The sequence below is a fragment of the Triticum aestivum genome, chromosome 4B, assembly GCF_018294505.1.
Source record: "Triticum aestivum cultivar Chinese Spring chromosome 4B, IWGSC CS RefSeq v2.1, whole genome shotgun sequence".
In the NCBI taxonomy this organism is placed as follows: domain Eukaryota; kingdom Viridiplantae; phylum Streptophyta; class Magnoliopsida; order Poales; family Poaceae; genus Triticum; species Triticum aestivum.
This window is the reverse complement of record NC_057804.1, coordinates 118,418,288-118,441,201: the sequence shown is the minus strand read 5'-3', so window position 1 is coordinate 118,441,201 and position 22,914 is coordinate 118,418,288.

The window sequence follows — 22,914 nt, the reverse complement described above, 5'->3', positions numbered from 1 at the left end:
TGCACTAAGTGAGTTTGAATCTTCCAGTACTCTCCATGCCTGGCGAGCCAACAAAGCAAGGTTAAAAATCTCCATATCCCTAAACCCCATGCCTCCAAGGTACTTTGGTTTCGTCATGACGTCCCAAGATACCCATGCGGGCTTCCTCCTTCCTTGTTTGCTCCCCCACCAGAACTGCCTTATAATGGATTCAATATTTTCACAAAGGCCTCTGGGTAACCGAAAGCACGCCATTGAAAATACTGGGATTGCTTGAGCCACTGATTTGATGAGCACTTCTTTCCCTCCAACTGAAAGAAGTTTTTCCATCCATCCTCTCACCTTCTCCCAAATTCTATCTCTCAAATACTTGAAAGTACCCTTTTTAGATTGGCCAACTTCCGTGGGCATCCCCAAGTATCTTTCACTCAAAGATTCATTTGTTACATTCAAAATCTGTTTGACCTCATTTCTCACCTCATTTGGGCACTTCTTGCTGAAAAAGATTGAAGATTTTGCATTGTTTGTCTTCTGACCCGACGCTTTACAGTATATCTCCAATAAAGCTGAGACCCTCGCAGCCCCCTCAACACTTGACTTGAAAAACAACAGGCTATCGTCAGCAGAAAGGAGATGGTTGACCGCCGGAGCTGTCGGAGCCACCTTGACCCCTTGAAGACTAGACGAAAGAGAACTGGATCTTAAAAGGCACGAAAGGCCCTCTGCTGCAATCAAGAAAAGATAGGGGGAGATTGGATCTCCCTGACGGATGCCTCTGGTAGGAGTAAAATGTTCAAGCTATTGGAAATATGCCCTAGAGGCAATAATAAATTGATTATTATTATATTTCCTTGTTCATGATAATCGTTTATTATCCATGCTAGAATTGTATTGATAGGAAACTCAGATACATGTGTGGATACATAGACAACACCATGTCCCTAGTAAGCCTCTAGTTGACTAGCTCGTTAATCAATAGATGGTTACGGTTTCCTGACCATGGACATTGGATGTCGTTGATAACGGGATCACATCATTAGGAGAATGATATGATGGACAAGACCCAATCCTAAGCCTAGCACAAGATCATGTAGTTCGTATGCTAAAGCTTTTCTAATGTCAAGTATCATTTCCTTAGACCATGAGATTGTGCAACTCCCGGATACCGTAGGAGTGCTTTGGGTGTGCCAAACGTCACAACGTAACTGGGTGGCTATAAAGGTACACTACGGGTATCTCTGAAAGTGTCTGTTGGGTTGGCACGAATCGAGATTGGGATTTTGTCACTCCGTGTAAACGGAGAGGTATCTCTGGGCCCACTCGGTAGGACATCATCATAATGTGCACAATGTGACCAAGGGGTTGATCACGGGATGATGTGTTACGGAACGAGTAAAGAGACTTGCCGGTAACGAGATTGAACAAGGTATCGGTATACCGACGATCGAATCTCGGGCAAGTACCATACCGCTAGACAAAGGGAATTGTATACGGGATTGATTGAGTCCTTGACATCGTGGTTCATCCGATGAGATCATCGTGGAACATGTGGGAGCCAACATGGGTATCCAGATCCCGCTGTTGGTTATTGACCGGAGAACATCTCGGTCATGACTACATGTCTCCCGAACCCGTAGGGTCTACACACTTAAGGTTCGATGACGCTAGGGTTATAAAGGAAGTTTGTATGTGGTTACCGAATGTTGTTCGGAGTCCCGGATGAGATCCCGGACGTCACAAGGAGTTCCGGAATGGTCCGGAGGTAAAGATTTATATATAGGAAGTCCTGTTTCGGCCATCGGGACAAGTTTCGGGGTCATCGGTATTGTACCGGGACCACCGGAAGGGTCCCGGGGGCCCACCGGGTGGGGCCACCTGCCCCGGGGGGCCACATGGGCTGTAGGGGGTGCGCCTTGGCCTACATGGGCCAAGGGCACCAGCCCCTAGAGGCCCATGCGCCAAGATAAAGGAAAAAGGGGAGAGTCCTAAAGGGGGAAGGCACCTCCGAGGTGCCTTGGGGAGGATGGACTCCTCCCCCCTCCTTAGCCGCACCCCTTCCTTGGAGGAGGGGGCAAGGCTGCGCCTCCCCCCTCTCCCCTGCCCCTATATATAGTGGAGGGGAGGGAGGGCATCCATACCTGAGCCCTTGGCGCCTCCCTCCCTCCCGTGACACCTCCTCCTCTCCCGTAGGTGCTTGGCGAAGCCCTGCAGGATTGCCACGCTCCTCCATCACCACCACGCCGTTGTGCTGCTGCTGGATGGAGTCTTCCTCAACCTCTCCCTCTCTCCTTGCTGGATCAAGGCGTGGGAGACATCATCGAGCTGTACGTGTGTTGAAAGCGGAGGTGCCGTCCGTTCGGCACTAGGATCATCGGTGATCTGAATCACGACGAGTACGACTCCATCAACCTCGTTCACTTGAACGCTTCCGCTTAGCGATCTACAAGGGTATGTAGATGCACTCTCTTTCTACTCGTTGCTGGTCTCTCCATAGATAGATCTTGGTGATACGTAGGAAAATTTTGAATTTCTGCTACGTTCCCCAACAGTGGCATCATGAGCTAGGTCTATTGCGTAGATTCTTTGCACGAGTAGAACACAAAGTAGTTGTGGGCGTCGATATTGTTCAATATGCTTGCCGTTACTAGTCTTATCTTGATTCGGCGGCATCGTGGGATGAAGCGGCCCGGACCAACCTTACACGTACGCTTACGTGAGACCGGTTCCACCGACAAACATGCACTAGTTGCATAAGGTGGCTGGCGGGTGTCTGTCTCTCCCACTTTAGTCGGATCGGATTCGATGAAAAGGGTCCTTATGAAGGGTAAATAGCAATTGGCATATCACGTTGTGGTTCATGCGTAGGTAAGAAACGTTCTTGCTAGAAACCCATAGCAGCCACGTAAAACATGCAAACAACAATTAGAGGACGTCTAACTTGTTTTTGCAGGGCATGCTATGTGATGTGATATGGCCAAAGGATGTGATGAATGATATATGTGATGTATGAGATTGATCATGTTCTTGTAATAGGAATCACGACTTGCATGTCGATGAGTATGACAACCGGCAGGAGCCATAGGAGTTGTCTTTATTTATTTGTGACCTGCGTGTCAACTTAAACGTCATGTAATTACTTTACTTTATTGCTAACGGTTATCCATAGTAGTAGAAGTAATAGTTGGCGAGGCAACTTCATGAAGACACGATGATGGAGATCATGATGATGGAGATCATGGTGTCATGCCGGTGACGATGATGATCATGGAGCCCCGAAGATGGAGATCAAAAGGAGCAACGTGATGATGGCCATATCATGTCACTATTTGATTGCATGTGATGTTTATCATGTTTATACATCTTATTTGCTTAGAACGACAGTAGTAAATAAGATGATCCCTTACAACAATTTCAAGAAGTGTTCTCCCCTAACTGTGCACCGTTGCGACAGTTCGTGTTTCGAAGCACCACGTGATGATCGGGTGTTAGATTCTAACGTTCACATACAACGGGTGTAAGACAGATTTACACACGCGAAACACTTAGGGTTAACTTGACGAGCCTAGCATGTACAGACATGGCCTCGGAACACGGAGACCGAAAGGTCGAGCATGAGTCGTATAGAAGATACGATCAACATGAAGATGTTCACCGATGATGACTAGTCCGTCTCACGTGATGATCGGACACGGCCTAGTTTGACTTGGATCATGTAATCACTTAGATGACTAGAGGGATGTCTATCTGAGTGGGAGTTCATAAGATGAACTTAATCATCTTGAACATAGTCAAAATACCTTTTGCAAATTATGTCGTAAGCTCGCGCTTTAGTTCTACTGTTTTAGATATGTTCCTAGAGAAAATATAGTTGAAAGTTGAAAGTAGCAATTATGCGGACAGTAGAAAGCTTATGTCCTTAATGCACCGCTCAGTGTGCTGAACCTCGAACGTTGTCTGTGGTTGTTGCGAACATCTGACATACACGTTTTGATAAACTACGTGATAGTTCAGTTAAATGGTTTAGAGTTGAGGCACCAAAGACGTTTTTGAAACATCGCGAAACATATGAGATGTTTTGAGGGCTGAAATTGGGATTTTAGGCTCGTGCCCATGTCAAGAGGTATAAGACCTCCGATGACTTTCTTAACCTGCAAACTAAGGAGAAAAGCTCAATTGTTGAGCTTGTGCTCAGATTGTCTGAGTACAACAATCATTTGAATCGAGTGGGAGTTGATCTTCCAGATAAGACAGTGATGGTTCTCCAAAGTCATTACCACCAAGCTGCTAGAGCTTCGTGATGAACTATAACATATCAGGGATAGATATGATGATCCTTGAGGTATTCGCGATGTTTGACACCGCGAAAGTAGAAATCAAGAAGGAGCATCAATTGTTGATGGTTGGTGAAACCACTAGTTTCAAGAAGGGCAAGGGCAAGAAGGGATACTTCATGAAACAGCAAATCAGCTGCTGCTCTAGTGAAGAAACCCAAGGTAAAACCCAAACCCGAGACTAAGTGCTTCTGTAATAAGGGGAACAACCACTAGAGCAGAATTACCCTAGATACTTGGTAGATAAGAAGGCTGGCAAGGTCGAAAGCAGTATATTGGATATACATTGTGTTAATGTGTACTTTACTAGTACTCCTAGTAGCACCAGGGTATTGGATACCGGTTCGGTTGCTAAGTGTTAGTAACTCGAAATAAAAGCTACGGAATAAACAGAGACTAGCTAAAGGTGAGCTGACGATATGTGTTGGAAGTGTTTCCAAGTTTGATGTGATCTAACATCGCACGCTCCCTCTACCATCAAGATTAGTATTAAACCTGAATAAGTGCTCTTGCACCTAAAGGAATGGTTTATTGAATCTTGATCGTAGGGATACACATTTTCATGCCAAAAGATATAAGATAGTAATGATAGTACCACTTACTTGTGGCACTGCCATGTAAGTCATAATGGTATAAAACGCATGAAGAAGCTCCATGTTGATGGATCTTTGGACTCACTCATTTTTGAAAAGTTTGAGACATGCGAACCATGTCTATTGGTATATATGCATGAAGAAACTCCATGCAAATGGATCGTTTGGACTCACTTGATTTTGGATCACTTGAGATATGCAAATCATACCACATAGGTAAGATGACTGAAAAGCCTCGGTTTCAGTAAAATGGAACAAGATAGCAACTTGTTGGAAGTAATACATTTTGATGTGTACAGTCCAATGAGTGCTGAGGCATGCAGTGAATATCATTATGTTCTTACTTCACAGATGATTCGAGTAAATGTTGAGTATATTTACTTGATGAAACACAAGTCTGAATTATTGAATGGTTCAAGTAATTTCAGAGTGAAGTAGTAGATCATTGTGACAAGAGGATAAAATGTCTATGATATGATCATAGAGATGAATATCTGAATCACGAGTTTGGCACAGAATTAAGACATTATGGAAATTGTTTCACAACTGATACAACCTGGAACACCATAGTGTGATGGTGTGTCCAAACGTCATAGTTGCACCCTATTGGATATGGTGCATACCATGATGTCTCTTATCGAGTTACCACTATCGTTCATGGGTTAGGCATTAGAGACAACCACATTCACTTTAAATAGGGCACCACATAATTTCATTGAGACGACACCGTATGAACTATGGTTTGGAGAAACCTAAGTTGCCGTTTCTTGAAAGTTTGGGGCTGCGACGCTTATGTGAAAAAGTTTCAGGATTGATAAGCTCGAACCCAAAGCGGATAAAATGCATCTTCATAGGACACCCAAAACAGTTGGGTATACCTCCTAATTCAGATCCGAAAGCAATATGAATTGTTTCTTGAATCGGGTCCTTTTTCGAGGAAAGGTTTCTCTCGAAAAGTTGAGTGGGAGGATGGTGGAGACTTGATGAGGTTATTGAACCATCACTTCAACCAGTGTGTAGCAGGGCACAGGAAGTTGTTCCTGTGGCACCTACACCAATTGAAGTAGAAGCTTATGATAGTGATCATGAAACTTCAGATCAAGTCACTCCCGAACCTCGTAGGGTGACAAGGATACATACTACTTCAGAGTGGTACAGTAATCCTGTCTTGAAGGTCATGTTGCTAGACAACAATGAACCTACGAGCTATGGAGAAGCGATGGTGGGCCCAAATTCCGACAAATGGTTAGAAGCCATAAAATCCGAGATAGGATCCATGTATGAAAACAAAGTGTAGACTTTGGAAGAACTACTTGATGGTCGTAAGGCTGTTAGGTACATATGGATTTTGAAAGGAAGACAGACAATGATGGTAAGTGTCACCATTGAGAAAGCTCGACTTGTCATTAAGATGTTTTTCGACAAGTTCAAGGATTTGACTACGATGAGACTTTCTCACTCGTAGCGATGCTAAGAGTCTGTTGGAATTATATTAGCAATTACTGCATTATTTATGAAATCTTGCAGATAGGATGTCAAAACATTGTTTCCTCGACGATTCTTGAGGAAAGGTTGTATGTGATACAACCGGAAGGTTTTGTCTATCCTGAAATATGCTAATAAGTATGCAAAGCTCCAGCAATCCTTCTGAGGACTGGAGTGAGCATCTCGGAGTTGGAATGTATGCTTTGATGATGATCAAAGATTTTGGGTGTATACAAAGTTTATGAGAAACTTGTATTTCCAAAGAAGTGAGTGGGAGCACTATAAATTTCTGATGAGTATATGTTGTTGACATATTAATGATCAGAAATGACGTAGAATTTCTAGAAAGCATATAGGGTTATTTGGAAAGTGTTTTCAATGGAAAACCTGGATTAAGCTACTTGAACATTGAGCATCAAGATCTATAAGGATAGATCAAAACGCTTAATGGTACTTTCAAATGAGCACATACCTTAACATGATCTTGAAGGTGTTCAAGATGGATCAGTCAAAGAAGGAGTTCTTGCCTGAGTTGTAAGGTATGAAGTTAAGACTTAAAGCTTGACCATGGCAGAATAGAGAGAAAGGAACGAAGATCGTCCCCTATGCTTAAGACATAGGCTCTACAGTATGCTATGCTGTGTACCGCACCTGAAGTGTGCTTTACCATGAGTCAGTCAAGGGGTACAAGAGTGATCCAAGAATGGATCACAGGACAGCGGTCAAAGTTATCCTTAGTAACTAGTGGACTAAGGAATTTTCTCAATTATGGAGGTGGAAAAAGAGTTCGTCGTAAAGGGTTACGTCGATGCAAGCTTAACACCTATCCGGATAGCTCTGAGTAGAGATACCGAATACGTATAATGGATCAACAATTTAGAATAGCTCCAAGTAGAACAGTTATTTGGAATAGCTCCAAATAGAATGTGGTAGCTGCATCTAGGAGATGACATAGAGATTTGTAAAGCACACACGGATCTGAAAGGTTCAGACCCGTTGACTATAACCTCTCTCACAAGCATAACATGATCAAACCCAGAACTCTTTGGGTGTTAGTCACATGGGGATGTGACCTTGAGTGTTAATCACATATCGATGTGAACTAGATTATTGACTCTAGTGCAAGTGGGAGACTGTTGGAAATATGCCCTAGAGGCAATAATAAATTGATTATTATTATATTTCCTTGTTCATGATAATCGTTTATTATCCATGCTAGAATTGTATTGATAGGAAACTCAGATACATGTGTGGATACATAGACAACACCATGTCCCTAGTAAGCCTCTAGTTGACTAGCTCGTTAATCAATAGATGGTTACGGTTTCCTGACCATGGACATTGGATGTCGTTGATAACGGGATCACATCATTAGGAGAATGATATGATGGACAAGACCCAATCCTAAGCCTAGCACAAGATCATGTAGTTCGTATGCTAAAGCTTTTCTAATGTCAAGTATCATTTCCTTAGACCATGAGATTGTGCAACTCCCGGATACCGTAGGAGTGCTTTGGGTGTGCCAAACGTCACAACGTAACTGGGTGGCTATAAAGGTACACTACGGGTATCTCTGAAAGTGTCTGTTGGGTTGGCACGAATCGAGATTGGGATTTTGTCACTCCGTGTAAACGGAGAGGTATCTCTGGGCCCACTCGGTAGGACATCATCATAATGTGCACAATGTGACCAAGGGGTTGATCACGGGATGATGTGTTACGGAACGAGTAAAGAGACTTGCCGGTAACGAGATTGAACAAGGTATCGGTATACCGACGATCGAATCTCGGGCAAGTACCATACCGCTAGACAAAGGGAATTGTATACGGGATTGATTGAGTCCTTGACATCGTGGTTCATCCGATGAGATCATCGTGGAACATGTGGGAGCCAACATGGGTATCCAGATCCCGCTGTTGGTTATTGACCGGAGAACATCTCGGTCATGACTATATGTCTCCCGAACCCGTAGGGTCTACACACTTAAGGTTCGATGACGCTAGGGTTATAAAGGAAGTTTGTATGTGGTTACCGAATGTTGTTCGGAGTCCCGGATGAGATCCCGGATGTCACGAGGAGTTCCGGAATGGTCCGGAGGTAAAGATTTATATATAGGAAGTCCTGTTTCGGCCATCGGGACAAGTTTCGGGGTCATCGGTATTGTACCGGGACCACCGGAAGGGTCCCGGGGGCCCACCGGGGGGGCCACCTGCCCCGGGGGGCCACATGGGCTGTAGGGGGTGCGCCTTGGCCTACATGGGCCAAGGGCACCAGCCCCTAGAGGCCCATGCGCCAAGATAAAGGAAAAAGGGGAGAGTCCTAAAGGGGGAAGGCACCTCCGAGGTGCCTTGGGGAGGATGGACTCCTCCCCCCTCCTTAGCCGCACCCCTTCCTTGGAGGAGGGGGCAAGGCTGCGCCTCCCCCCTCTCCCCTGCCCCTATATATAGTGGAGGGGAGGGAGGGCATCCATACCTGAGCCCTTGGCGCCTCCCTCCCTCCCGTGACACCTCCTCCTCTCCCGTAGGTGCTTGGCGAAGCCCTGCAGGATTGCCACGCTCCTCCATCACCACCACGCCGTTGTGCTGCTGCTGGATGGAGTCTTCCTCAACCTCTCCCTCTCTCCTTGCTGGATCAAGGCGTGGGAGACATCATCGAGCTGTACGTGTGTTGAACGCGGAGGTGCCGTCCGTTCGGCACTAGGATCATCGGTGATCTGAATCACGACGAGTACGACTCCATCAACCTCGTTCACTTGAACGCTTCCGCTTAGCGATCTACAAGGGTATGTAGATGCACTCTCTTTCTACTCGTTGCTGGTCTCTCCATAGATAGATCTTGGTGATACGTAGGAAAATTTTGAATTTCTGCTACGTTCCCCAACACAAGCTTCTCTCCATTGAAGAGGACTGAAAATGATACAGACTGAACCATATCCATCACTATATTAACCCAGGAGTGTGCAAATCCCAGCTTCTCCATCATGGCTCGAAGATATGGCCACTCCAGTCTGTCATAAGCTTTCATCATGTCTAATTTTAGTGCACAAAAACTATTGGTTTTTGCTCTGCTTCTCTTCATGAAGTGCAAACACTCATATGCACATATGATATTATCTGTAATCAACCTTCCTGGAACGAAAGCTGACTGTTCCTGAGATATGATGTCTGGGAGGATCACTTTGAGCCTGTTTGCAACAACCTTGGAGGCAATTTTGTAGATTACATTGCACAAACTTATAGGCCGGAACTGAGAAAGTAAGGTAGGATTCATTACCTTCGGGATGAGAACCAAAACGGTGTCATTTATAGATGCAGCACTTTCCTCCCCTCTGATAATCCTCAGGACAGCCTTGGTAACTTCATCCCCACATATATCCCAATGCCTTTGATAGAAGTGGGCGGGGAACCCATCCGGTCCCGGTGCCTTTGTCGGGAACATTTGAAAGAGGGCTGTCTTGACCTCTTCATTTGTGTAAGGTGCCAGAAGAGCGGCATTCATCTGCTCTGTAACCTTCACCGGTACCTTATCAAGTACCTCCTCTATGCCACTCACCCCTTCTGATAGATACAAGTTCTTATAGAAGTCTGTCACCATGACTTTGAGTTCATTCTGGTTCTCTGTCATCACACCCAGGGATGTTGCCAAGGCCTTAATCATATTTCTCCTCCTCCTCTCACTTGCCCGAAGGTGAAAGAAGCATGTATTTCTGTCTCCCGCCGACAGCCACTCCAGCCTCGCGCGTTGCCTCCACATGATTTCCTCCCTGTGATATAACTCAATCAAATTCTCATTGATCTTCAATTCAATACGTGACGGCGCTGTTCTAGCCGGATCGCTCCGCAGGCGTTCTAGTTCCAACTTTAAACTTTTTATTTCCTTCCGTACTGAGTCGAAAGTATGCTTATTCCAGGTTCCTAGCTGTACCGAGACTCTTTTCAACTTTGCTCTTAGATCTGCCATGCACTCCACCGGATCTCCTGCCCAGCTGGCTGCAATTGTGTCTCTCCACGTCTCGTGAGTTTCCCACATAAGTTCATACTTAAAGCCCTTCTTGTGCTTAGGTGCCCTCCCTTGAAACTCTAGCAAGATGGGACAGTGATCCGAGGTCGCTGCTGTTAGATGTTTAACTTGTGCATTTGGGAAACGTCCGCTCCATTCTGCTGAAGCCAGAGAACGGTCCAAGCGTACCCGTGTGTAACTGCCACCAGTAACCTTTTTTTCAAAGGTCCAGAATTGGCCTAGATAGCCTATGTCCATCAGCATGCATACGTCTATGGCATCCCTGAACCCCTGGATTTGGGCATTGCTCCTCTCCCCAATGCCTTGTTGCTCCTATGTGACGCTAGCTGCGTTGAAATGTCGACGTTTCGCAAAAGCGTGGCCAAACCTGGGCCGGCCCATTCGCGAGATGCTAAAATGCGAAAAAAGGAATCAAGCTAGCGTTGGGATTCGAACCAGCGACATTCCGGTCCAGCGCATGCTATGCTAGCCACTGCGGTGAACTAGCTCTAGTGCTAAGTTAGCAGCGGAACGTTACAAGAAACAACAACGACATCGATAAAACTTAATGTTTGCTAAAAAGTCGAAAAATTGCAAACGAGAAGATTTTTCAAAACTACGAACAAATTTATCACAGAAAATTTCGACAAAGTTATAAACTGACATTCTGAACAAAATTTGAAATTTTGAACAAATTTCGAAAAAACACGAAATTTGAACCTAAAAACTTTTGGAAAAATGATCAAATTTATAAATTCAGAACATTATTTAGAAAAATGAACAAAATATAAAATTGTAATTTTTTCAGAACGCAAACATAATTTAAAACTGAGAACATTTCTTTTGAAAATGTGACATTTTTTGAAAAATGAGAACAAAATTTTGAAACTCCCAACCTTTTTCTACATGATTTTCTTTGGAAATTCCGAACATTGTAACAGTGCGAACAATTTTTGAAAATGTGAAAGAAATATAAATTTTGAACATTTTTCAGAACATGAATAAAACTCCAAAAACATTTTTATAAGCGATGAATAAATTTCGAAATTCCAAACATTTTTGTAAATTGAGAACAATTTTTTTAAATGCGAACGAAAATTGAAATTTGGAACATCTTTTTGAAGTGTAACCAAAACTAGGAAAACAGGAACATTTTTTGAAATTGCGAACAAAATTTTGGCAATGTGAACATTATTTCAAAATTATGAACAAATTTTGACAACAAGAATTTTTTTTCAAAATTCTGAACAATATTTTAACTTAAAAAGGAAAGGAAAAAATAAAGAAAACAAAATAACAGAAAAAGACTGAAGAAAACCCGAAAAAATCAGTAGAAGGAACAAAAGTTTTTTGGAAATTCCGTGAACTGGTTTTAAGTTTTGTCATTGTTGTGTGTTTGTCTATGTTTTGCGTTGTACTTCGTCAGCTTGAACCAGTCAGTCGGGGTGGCTAGCGTGGCGTATACATGTACAGAAGGTACTGGGTTCGATCCCTGGCGCTACGAATAGGAAATTCCTCCGCTTACTACACAGTGTAGCGGGGTGATGTGCAGAGGCGTTTGGTCATGGGCCTGCTCATTCTGAAGGTACTACACTCCAATGCATGTAGTTTCTAGCATTTTTTCAACTCCGGTTTTCTAATTGTTTTCAATTTTCCATCAACTTTTCACTAGAATAATGAAAATAATAATTTAAATTGATGGTTTTAGAACAAATCTTGAACTTTTTTAGACATGGGCGAGCATTTTGAAACACACACATTTTCATAAAATTGTTGAAAATTTCAACACAAAGTGTTAAATCATGAAATTTTCAAAGGAGAACACTTTTTGAATATTCATAACTTTTTGAAGTTTCGCCAGAAATAAAATCCATTTTATTCTGTCTGCCCATTTATGCCCCGTTGGGAATCTCTCCACTCCACGAAGTTGTGGAGCTCGGTTTCGCCAGCTGCGCCAAGTTAGCTGAAGTCTGGTCCGCTCCTGAAGCAGAGTTAAAGGAGCGGAGACAAACCGAACACTCCCTTGGTTCGCTTGCTTGGTTCAGAAAAATGAAAAATTGAAAAGGAAAACCGATAAAAAGGGAAACTAGAAAACAGGTAAAAAGGCCACCAGAAAGGAAAAAAACAGAAAATTTGATGGGCTGTTACTTTATATGCTTGGGCGGTGATTCCTATTTAGCACTGGTAGCGCTCATCTGTTCATTATAAATGATGCAGAAGCACATTCTTAGTGCCAATTATGGTTTTGCAATAAGCTTTCTTCTTTGTGGACGGTTTTCTACCGGCTTTCTGGTTTTGTCCATCTTTTCGTTTTCTTTTTTCTAAACCATTTTAAAATCCGAGACTGATTCAAATTCTTATATATTTTTTTTCAAATTCCTGAACATTTTCTAAATTCATGAATATTATACAAATGCATGATTTTTTTCAAAATTTGTGAACTTTTTTCAAACCCGATCTTCTTTCGAAACCTTGCATATTTTTCAAATAATGAAAGTTTTTCAAATGCATGTAGTTTCTAGCATTTTTTCAACTCCGGTTTTCTAATTGTTTTTCAATTTTCCATCAACTTTTCACTAGAATAATGAAAATAATAATTTAAATTGATGTTTTTAGAACAAATCTTGAACTTTTTTTAGACATGGGCGAGCATTTTGAAACACAAACATTTTCATAGAATTGTTGAAAATTTCAACACAAAGTGTTAAATCATGAAATTTTCAAAGGAGAACACTTTTTGAATATTCATAACTTTTTGAAGTTTCGCCAGAAATAAAATCCATTTTATTCTGTCTGCCCATTTATGCCCCGTTGGGAATCTCTCCACTCCACGAAGTTGTGGAGCTCGGTTTCGCCAGCTGCGCCAAGTTAGCTGAAGTCTGGTCCGCTCCTGAAGCAGAGTTAAAGGAGCGGAGACGAACCGAACACTCCCTTGGTTCGCTTGCTTGGTTCAGAAAAATGAAAAATTGAAAAGGAAAACCGATAAAAAGGGAAACTAGAAAACAGGTAAAAAGGCCACCAGAAAGGAAAAAACAGAAAATTTGATGGGCTGTTACTTTATATGCTTGGGCGGTGATTCCTATTTAGCACTGGTAGCGCTCATCTGTTCATTATAAATGATGCAGAAGCACATTCTTAGTGCCAATTATGGTTTTGCAATAAGCTTTCTTCTTTGTGGACGGTTTTCTACCGGCTTTCTGGTTTTGTCCATCTTTTCGTTTTCTTTTTTCTAAACCATTTTAAAATCCGAGACTGATTCAAATTCTTATATTTTTTTTTCAAATTCCTGAACATTTTCTAAATTCATGAATATTATACAAATGCATGATTTTTTTCAAAATTTGTGAACTTTTTTCAAACCCGATCTTCTTTTGAAACCTTGCATATTTTTCAAATAATGAAAGTTTTTCAAATGCATGTAGTTTCTAGCATTTTTTCAACTCCGGTTTTCTAATTGTTTTTCAATTTTCCATCAACTTTTCACTAGAATAATGAAAATAATAATTTAAATTGATGGTTTTAGAACAAATCTTGAACTTTTTTTTAGACATGGGCGAGCATTTTGAAACACAAACATTTTCATAAAATTGTTGAAAATTTCAACACAAAGTGTTAAATCATGAAATTTTCAAAGGAGAACACTTTTTGAATATTCATAACTTTTTGAAGTTTCGCCAGAAATAAAATCCATTTTATTCTGTCTGCCCATTTATGCCCCGTTGGGAATCTCTCCACTCCACGAAGTTGTGGAGCTCGGTTTCGCCAGCTGCGCCAAGTTAGCTGAAGTCTGGTCCGCTCCTGAAGCAGAGCTAAAGGAGCGGAGACGAACCGAACACTCCCTTGGTTCGCTTGCTTGGTTCAGAAAAATGAAAAATTGAAAAGGAAAACCGATAAAAAGGGAAACTAGAAAACAGGTAAAAAGGCCACCAGAAAGGAAAAAACAGAAAATTTGATGGGCTGTTACTTTATATGCTTGGGCGGTGATTCCTATTTAGCACTGGTAGCGCTCATCTGTTCATTATAAATGATGCAGAAGCACATTCTTAGTGCCAATTATGGTTTTGCAATAAGCTTTCTTCTTTGTGGGCGGTTTTCTACCGGCTTTCTGGTTTTGTCCATCTTTTCGTTTTCTTTTTTCTAAACCATTTTAAAATCCGAGACTGATTCAAATTCTTATATATATTTTTTTCAAATTCCTGAACATTTTCTAAATTCATGAATATTATACAAATGCATGATTTTTTTCAAAATTTGTGAACTTTTTTCAAACCCGATCTTCTTTCGAAACCTTGCATATTTTTCAAATAATGAAAGTTTTTCAAATGCATGTAGTTTCTAGCATTTTTTCAACTCCGGTTTTCTAATTGTTTTTCAATTTTCCATCAACTTTTCACTAGAATAATGAAAATAATAATTTAAATTGATGGTTTTAGAACAAATCTTGAACTTTTTTTTAGACATGGGCGAGCATTTTGAAACACAAACATTTTCATAAAATTGTTGAAAATTTCAACACAAAGTGTTAAATCATGAAATTTTCAAAGGAGAACACTTTTTGAATATTCATAACTTTTTGAAGTTTCGCCAGAAATAAAATCCATTTTATTCTGTCTGCCCATTTATGCCCCGTTGGGAATCTCTCCACTCCACGAAGTTGTGGAGCTCGGTTTCGCCAGCTGCGCCAAGTTAGCTGAAGTCTGGTCCGCTCCTGAAGCAGAGTTAAAGGAGCGGAGACGAACCGAACACTCCCTTGGTTCGCTTGCTTGGTTCAGAAAAATGAAAAATTGAAAAGGAAAACCGATAAAAAGGGAAACTAGAAAACAGGTAAAAAGGCCACCAGAAAGGAAAAAACAGAAAATTTGATGGGCTGTTACTTTATATGCTTGGGCGGTGATTCCTATTTAGCACTGGTAGCGCTCATCTGTTCATTATAAATGATGCAGAAGCACATTCTTAGTGCCAATTATGGTTTTGCAATAAGCTTTCTTCTTTGTGGGCGATTCTCTACCGGCTTTCTGGTTTTGTCCATCTTTTCGTTTTCTTTTTTCTAAACCATTTTAAAATCCGAGACTGATTCAAATTCTTATATATTTTTTTTCAAATTCCTGAACATTTTCTAAATTCATGAATATTATACAAATGCATGATTTTTTTCAAAATTTGTGAACTTTTTTCAAACCCGATCTTCTTTCGAAACCTTGCATATTTTTCAAATAATGAAAGTTTTTCAAATGCATGTAGTTTCTAGCATTTTTTCAACTCCGGTTTTCTAATTGTTTTTCAATTTTCCATCAACTTTTCACTAGAATAATGAAAATAATAATTTAAATTGATGGTTTTAGAACAAATCTTGAACTTTTTTTTAGACATGGGCGAGCATTTTGAAACACAAACATTTTCATAAAATTGTTGAAAATTTCAACACAAAGTGTTAAATCATGAAATTTTCAAAGGAGAACACTTTTTGAATATTCATAACTTTTTGAAGTTTCGCCAGAAATAAAATCCATTTTATTCTGTCTGCCCATTTATGCCCCGTTGGGAATCTCTCCACCCCACGAAGTTGTGGAGCTCGGTTTCGCCAGCTGCGCCAAGTTAGCTGAAGTCTGGTCCGCTCCTGAAGCAGAGTTAAAGGAGCGGAGACGAACCGAACACTCCCTTGGTTCGCTTGCTTGGTTCAGAAAAATGAAAAATTGAAAAGGAAAACCGATAAAAAGGGAAACTAGAAAACAGGTAAAAAGGCCACCAGAAAGGAAAAAACAGAAAATTTGATGGGCTGTTACTTTATATGCTTGGGCGGTGATTCCTATTTAGCACTGGTAGCGCTCATCTGTTCATTATAAATGATGCAGAAGCACATTCTTAGTGCCAATTATGGTTTTGCAATAAGCTTTCTTCTTTGTGGACGGTTTTCTACCGGCTTTCTGGTTTTGTCCATCTTTTCGTTTTCTTTTTTCTAAACCATTTTAAAATCCGAGACTGATTCAAATTCTTATATTTTTTTTTCAAATTCCTGAACATTTTCTAAATTCATGAATATTATACAAATGCATGATTTTTTTCAAAATTTGTGAACTTTTTTCAAACCCGATCTTCTTTCGAAACCTTGCATATTTTTCAAATAATGAAAGTTTTTCAAATGCATGTAGTTTCTAGCATTTTTTCAACTCCGGTTTTCTAATTGTTTTTCAATTTTCCATCAACTTTTCACTAGAATAATGAAAATAATAATTTAAATTGATGGTTTTAGAACAAATCTTGAACTTTTTTTTAGACATGGGTGAGCATTTTGAAACACAAACATTTTCATAAAATTGTTGAAAATTTCAACACAAAGTGTTAAATCATGAAATTTTCAAAGGAGAACACTTTTTGAATATTCATAACTTTTTGAAGTTTCGCCAGAAATAAAATCCATTTTATTCTGTCTGCCCATTTATGCCCCGTTGGGAATCTCTCCACCCCACGAAGTTGTGGAGCTCGGTTTCGCCAGCTGCGCCAAGTTAGCTGAAGTCTGGTCCGCTCCTGAAGCAGAGTTAAAGGAGCGGAGACGAACCGAACACTCCCTTGGTTCGCTTGCTTGGTTCAGAAAAATGAAAAATTGAAAAGGAAAACCGATAAAAAGGGAAACTAGAAAACAGGTAAAAAGGCCACCAGAAAGGAAAAAACAGAAAATTTGATGGGCTGTTACTTTATATGCTTGGGCGGTGATTCCTATTTAGCACTGGTAGCGCTCATCTGTTCATTATAAATGATGCAGAAGCACATTCTTAGTGCCAATTATGGTTTTGCAATAAGCTTTATTCTTTGTGGACGGTTTTCTACCGGCTTTCTGGTTTTGTCCATCTTTTCGTTTTCTTTTTTCTAAACCATTTTAAAATCCGAGACTGATTCAAATTCTTATATTTTTTTTTCAAATTCCTGAACATTTTCTAAATTCATGAATATTATACAAATGCATGATTTTTTTCAAAATTTGTGAACTTTTTTCAAACCCGATCTTCTTTCGAAACCTTGCATATTTTTCAAATAATGAAAGTTTTTCAAATGCATGTAGTTTCTAGCATTTTTTCAACTCCGGTTTTCTAATTGTTTTTCAATTTTCCATCAACTTTTCACTAGAATAATGAAAATAATAATTTAAATTGATGGTTTTAGAACAAATCTTGAACTTTTTTTTAGACATGGGCGAGCATTTTGAAACACAAACATTTTCATAAAATTGTTGAAAATTTCAACACAAAGTGTTAAATCATGAAATTTTCAAAGGAGAACACTTTTTGAATATTCATAACTTTTTGAAGTTTCGCCAGAAATAAAATCCATTTTATTCTGTCTGCCCATTTATGCCCCGTTGGGAATCTCTCCACCCCACGAAGTTGTGGAGCTCGGTTTCGCCAGCTGCGCCAAGTTAGCTGAAGTCTGGTCCGCTCCTGAAGCAGAGTTAAAGGAGCGGAGACGAACCGAACACTCCCTTGGTTCGCTTGCTTGGTTCAGAAAAATGAAAAATTGAAAAGGAAAACCGATAAAAAGGGAAACTAGAAAACAGGTAAAAAGGCCACCAGAAAGGAAAAAACAGAAAATTTGATGGGCTGTTACTTTATATGCTTGGGCGGTGATTCCTATTTAGCACTGGTAGCGCTCATCTGTTCATTATAAATGATGCAGAAGCACATTCTTAGTGCCAATTATGGTTTTGCAATAAGCTTTCTTCTTTGTGGACGGTTTTCTACCGGCTTTCTGGTTTTGTCCATCTTTTCGTTTTCTTTTTTCTAAACCATTTTAAAATCCGAGACTGATTCAAATTCTTATATTTTTTTTTTCAAATTCCTGAACATTTTCTAAATTCATGAATATTATACAAATGCATGATTTTTTTTAAAATTTGTGAACTTTTTTCAAACCCGATCTTCTTTCGAAACCTTGCATATTTTTCAAATAATGAAAGTTTTTCAAATGGCAAATTTTTTCTTAAATTTGTGAATATTATTTAAAATTGAGGAAAACTTTGCAAACCTGTAAATGTTTCCAAATCTGTGAATTATTATAATTTCATGAACATTTTTAAAAATTAACGAAATCAATTCAATTATGTAAATTTTTTAAAAACTTGAAATATTTTCAATTTTATTATTTTTTAGATCCATGTTTTTCGAGAAGTAAATGGTTGACCAACCGATGGTCAATCAGTAAACTGGTGCGAGCGATCGAAGGATCGATTACTAACTGAGCGATCTGCTCATTTTATTGGTTCGGCTAAGGAGCAGGTGCGTGTGCGCTGGGTGGCAAATTGGCACTAAATGCGTTGAACCATAGGTCCCCGTCAGGGCTACACTTTGAAGCAACGAGGGTTAAATACGGATTTTCTGCAGTCGGAGCACTCATAGGCGGCATACAGGATAAGTTCCATTATTCCGTGGCCAGAGAGAGGAATAGTTGAGGGGTCATCCACATGGGGATGAATGGGCTGGGCCCATGAATGTTTTGATCCGTTCGTCAGATTTTTCTAGTTCGCATATTAAACATAATAATGTTTACAAGTTCTAAAATAGGAAGATTTTATTAAAAGTGAAGAAATGTTATACATGATTTTCGCTTATTTACAAAAAAACACTTATTTTGTTTTTTCCTTTAAAAATATCACATATTAAAATGTTTATTGTGTATTAAAAAGTGTCCAATGTTTGTTTTGTGTTAAAAAAATTATGTATACAGAACATAACAGTAGAAAGTGAAAACTAAACATGAAAATTGAACGCGTGAAAAAGAAAGAACAAAAACGGGGTGGGAAAAAGAAAAAAAAAGGTTTTTCATGTAGGATATCTTGTTATCACAATCCATTTGTTGCTTATTAAGTGGTCGAATCAAAATTTTGATTGACAACTATGCTCTCCTATCTTGTCTAAACAGTTGGAGCAGCCTATTTGGGCTTTCATTTGCTTCTCACGCATAAAGGGTTGAGTGAAAGGGTATTCCCTTTTTGACAATCAGTACGTTATATCCGGAAAAAAAATCAGTATATTATATCATCGACAAATCTGACATACATCTTTCCATGGGTGAGGCAAATCTATTAATCAATTTAAGCCATTTTCTTCACGTTTGATGCCTCGTCTAGTGGTTTTCATTCCCTTTTTAATTTTCCCATTTTCCTGGTTTTAGATTTGTTTTCTTCGTTTTTCTATTTTTTATTTTTGTTTGTTTTTCCTTTTCATTCTCTAGATGGGAATAAGTTTTTCGATTTGCTTTGTCATTTTTCTGTTTACTTGCCTTTTTTTGGCTTTTACATGTTCAGTTGGGTTTGCTATGGTTTTATTTTCACTTTTAGAATATCGATTTATTTTCTACCTCAAAAAATTATTATTGATTTATGTTTTGAAAACACATTCTACTTTCTGATTTTGATTTTGATATTTTCCCTTTATTTCACCTTCTTTCGATTTACTAAAAAAAATCAAAACTGATAAAGTTTTTTCGAAATCCATGAATATTTAAGTAATTTGCAAATATATTTGAAAACACATGATCATTTATTAAATTCTAGATAAATAGAAAGTTCAAGAAAAAGAAATGATACATGATTTTTGAAGTTCATGAGTATTTCTTAAAATTGGCGAACATTTTCAAAATTCATGAAGATTTTTATAATTGGTGACTAGCATTGAAAGTTTTGTGTACATTTTCGAAATTACTTTTAAATACAAAGACATTCTTCTAAAATTACATGATGGACAATTGTAGGATTTTGTGTAAGCAATTTTACAATATTCACACATTTTTTATAAAAATCATGGATTTTAGGAAATGTTCACACATTTGTTCAAAATGTTGAATCATTCCAAAATTGTTCACGAGTCTATGGACATGAAAACCACAACAAATCGAAGAAACGACTTGAAAACCAAAAGTAGAGAAAACCAAAGAAAAACTCACAAGAAAAGTTGGAGCAATAGGAGGAGTGTTCAGTCATACGATAACTCGGACGACACAGTTAGTGGTGCATGTGCACATGCAGGATTATCTGCTGCATAGAGCGGTGAATAGGAGGTCTTAACTCTTAAGTGATATGACCATCGCTCCCTTGGTGTGACGGCTCATCATTGGGTTGCTTCGCTTTTGGTACCGCTCGTCCACTCTTTTTCGTGTGTTTTTTGTTGAGGAAATTGTTAACTGATAGCTGCTCGGTTGGCTGGTGAGTAGGGGATTAATCGGCTAATCGGCAAGTTGATCGATCATTTAATCAATTAATCAGACGATTTATCGGTTTATAGGCTACTCAGTGACTATACGAGTAGGGACTAATTGGCAAGTTAACTGGTTAATCAGATGAATTATTGAACAGAGGTTTTTCCAATGTTGGTTTCATGTAGCACTTTCTTTGGATAGGCAACGAACATTATATTTTAGAGAGTCAACATTATATTTAAAATTTAATAAATGCATGTGAATCTAAAAAGTATTCTTGAAATTTTTATAAAACTTCAGGAATTTTGAATACAAAATTAAGAATTAAAAACTGTTCACGAATTCATAAAAAATGACACAAATTTGACGAAAAAATTGTGAATTAAAAAAAAGAATTCAGAAATATTCAAGAAACATGGAATAAAATGATAATATAAAAAATGTTCACAAATTAAAAAGGAAGAAAATAGGAACAACAAACAAAAAGGAAAAGTGAGAAAATAGAAAGAAAGGCGGAAAAGCCGTGATAAAAAAGAGTAATAAGCAAAGAAAGAAAAATAAACTTTTGAAACCTTGCCAAAACCGGGGGAAGGTTCCTTCTAATGGGATAGCTAAACTATCATGTAGTGAGTGATTAGCCTCATTTATATCACAATAAGCTATGCATATCATTTGCGCCTATTTATCATGCTTCACGAATCACTCCATGCCTCGGCAGGGGTCAGCCGAATACGAGTAAGTTCACTTCGGAGTGGTTTTCATCTATGTTGCTATTTTGGAACGGTTTTGTCTCTTTATACAGTTTTTCTTCGTCTTTTGTTTTATTTTTTATTTACTTTTATTTTATTTTTTGATTTGTGTTTGTTTTTCTTTTGTTTTCTATTTTTCGACTCACGATAATTTTGGGGAATGGAAATTTTGAGGGATCTACTAGCTAGGAATTCATTCCTGAAATCACATAATTTGTATCTAAATATAATTTGTGAGGGATCTGAATGCTCTAGCATAACTAGTCGGTTTAAGAGCAACTCTAGCAAACCCAGCATCCCGCCCCGGCCCACAAAATAACCAAATTGCGGGTCGGGGCCGGAAAATCCGCACGATCAGACCCCGCCGGTCCGCAAAAAATTTTGCGGGGCGTGGCAAATCTTCTCCCCAACTTCTATCTTCACGGGCTGGGAGGCCGATCCGAGCTGAACCCCTATCCGGCGCGAGATTTGGCGGGAGGGACATTTCCGCGCGCCCTTTCCCGCTCCCCGCACCCTCCGCCACCATTGCCACCCCTCCGCAAGCTCCGGTTCCTCCTCCTCGGCCGTTCCTCGCCGCCATGGACGCCCCCGTGCTGTCCCCCGTCACCGTCGAGGTCGCGCATGCTCCTCCCCTCGGGCGGATCTCGTCGCCGGCCTTGTTGCCCCTGCCGCCGTCGCCCAAGGACACGCCGCGCCGGCCCGCAAGCGGCAGGGCAACGTGGTCGTGCAGGGCGGGAATCCGGATGCCCACGCCGCGACGGCCCGCGCTCCGGGCGCCAACGCCGCAGTGCGATCCCGGCCGGCGGTGGAGAATGCCGGCAAGACCGCGGGCGTAAAGCGGAGGAAGGTTCCGGCTAAAAGGAAGCCACCTTCTTCAACCTCTCACTCCATCCCCCCGCAAGGAGGTTCTCCGGCGATGCCGTTCAACGGTGCCGCTCCCCCAGCGAGCGAGGTGTTTGACAAAATGGCTGCAAGGTGTGCCTCTTCGGTCTAGCGATTCCCTTTCATTTTCGCCATTAGTGTCGATAGCTCGTGACTTGTTATTGTTCGCTATAGCGGTGGTTCGAACAATGCAACAACCGAGTTCGTGAACTTGTTGGACATGAACGAGGTTGACATTGATCAAGCCCCTTTCGAACCATTCGACTACAATGAAATGGACGGTGGCGTGGATGATCATGGTTGTGCGGACGAATTGGAGGAGATCAAAGCGGAAGCGTATGAGGAATCACAATCAAAGAGTGGGAAGGGCCAAAGATCGAAGAACTACACGATCTTGGAAGATCCAGCTTTGATCCAAGCATGGAGTGCGGTGTCTCTTGATCCATGCACGGATGTTTCTCAAACCGCCAAGAGATATTGACAAAGGATCGAAGATCAATACTTCCGCATTATGAAAAAGTATCCCAATAGGACTCCACGCACATTTCGGTCGCTTCAAGGGCATAGTTGATGTTGTTGAAGTCGTTGGAGATCAAGAAAGAGTTGGTCGAGAAGAAGGCAAAAGAGAAGCAAGAAAAATGGCAAATGCTCAAGGAAGAGGGGCTCCGCAAAGCTGCCATTGAGGAGAGAAAAGCACGCGCCTCCGAAAAC